The sequence below is a fragment of the Triticum aestivum genome, chromosome 2B (assembly GCF_018294505.1).
Source record: "Triticum aestivum cultivar Chinese Spring chromosome 2B, IWGSC CS RefSeq v2.1, whole genome shotgun sequence".
Taxonomy (NCBI): Eukaryota; Viridiplantae; Streptophyta; class Magnoliopsida; order Poales; family Poaceae; genus Triticum; species Triticum aestivum.
In genome coordinates, this window is record NC_057798.1 from 689,131,560 (window position 1) to 689,133,214 (window position 1,655).

General features: G+C 46.3%; 1 pseudogene; it reads left to right on the forward strand.

The window, feature by feature from the left end:
• The first annotated feature begins 1,223 nt into the window (after window positions 1-1,223).
• LOC123039399 (uncharacterized) overlaps window positions 1,224-1,655 on the forward strand; it is a 59,051-nt pseudogene continuing 58,619 nt past the window's right edge.

Genomic DNA, 1,655 nt, shown 5'->3' on the forward strand with positions numbered 1-1,655 from the left:
ATTTATAGCATCAAAAACCATGTCCAAATAGGGGATTACAGTGAGATGCGGGAGAGTGGACTGCCGAATAAAAAGGGAGGAAGGTGATGGAGGTGTTGAAGACAATGAAGCTGATGGAGATGGTCACTGTGATGATGGTTCCCCCCATGGTGCTCCAGCACCACCTAGAGAGAGAGAGGGGGGGGGGGAGAGGCCCCCTCATTCTTGCTCTTCCTTGGCCTCTCCCCCAAATGGGGAGAGGATTCCCCCTATGGTCCATGGCCTCATGGCTCCTGAAGATGGAGATCCATAACTCTAACCAGGCTGAATGTTTTACACATATTTTTTTTCAGAAATTAGCTATCTTGCGGCGAAAGAATGGCCCGTGCCCTTCTGGGGCCTTCGGGGATGTTTTTTGTGTTGATTGCTTCACCCAAAATTCCAAAAATTCCCAAAAATAACTCACAAAAAAAATTCAGCGCGTTACAGCTCCTCGGAGTTTTGACCTACGTTTCCAAAAAAAAGTAGAAAAAAGGAACTGGCCTTTAGCACTGGATTAATATGTTACTCAAATAAATATTATGCCAAAAACATTAGTAAATGACGTAAATATAACATGAAAACTTCAAAAAATTCAGATACGTCGGAGACGTATCAGACAAAATTTCCAAACCACCGACAGTGTACTGCAATAATGAACCTGCAGTTTTCTATGCGTGCAACAACAACAAGTCAAGTGTTGCTGCCAAAGACATTGACATAAAGTATCATGTTGTGAAATATAAGAATCCATGATCAAATTATAAATGTTAAACATCTTAGTACGACAAGTATGGGATTATTGAAGGTCTCATGCTCCTGGAATTATGGGATCCCTAGTATGAACCACTCCCCATAAAGTAATGTATTTTCATTTGGAAATAGGACGTGAGCTATAAGGATTGATGTTTAATGGCATTTCATTGGCTATTGTAATACCTTACTTTGGTACATTATTGCTCTGAAAAATTGGTAAAATTTATTGACCCTAACGATCAAGGGGAAGAATGTTACAATTGATCTAAAGGCTCAATGCCGAGAGGATAAAAGATAATATTAGGGGGGCATACCAACTCAGGCCCCCCTCATCTAACGAATGTGCTGTGACTAGGGACACCCTAGCCAAAAAGTGGTTTTGTTCCTCTGTCATCAACGCATATATATTAGATGGGAGTAGCCGACACCTACGCTAGACTAGTTCACCCATGGTTTACTTTGCTACCCACATCCCCAAGCCCTGCCCGGAAGATCATCTCCAAGCTCTGCCCATGTTCCACAATAGTGTCGGTGGTGCCTGAAGGAACGCCGCTACCCGTTGCGACCATCTACACCGAGCATGCATTAGGCCAACTCCACCGCGCGAACCCATCCTGTCCGCCCGCATCCGTTTTGGGTAAAACGGACGAACAAGATAGGCAAGCGCACGGGATCAAACGGACTTTTGTCTGTTTTGTGTCCGCTTTCAACCCATCCCGGCCCAAGTTTGCACCGATTTTGGGGTGAAACGGATAGCACGTGGACGGGCGGGACGCGCGCGCTTGTCCGCTCCTGGCCCACCTGTCGGTGGCACAAAGCACCCCCCCCCCTCCGCACCCCCTTTGGCGCCATTTCCCCCCAAACCCTCCCACACCCCACCG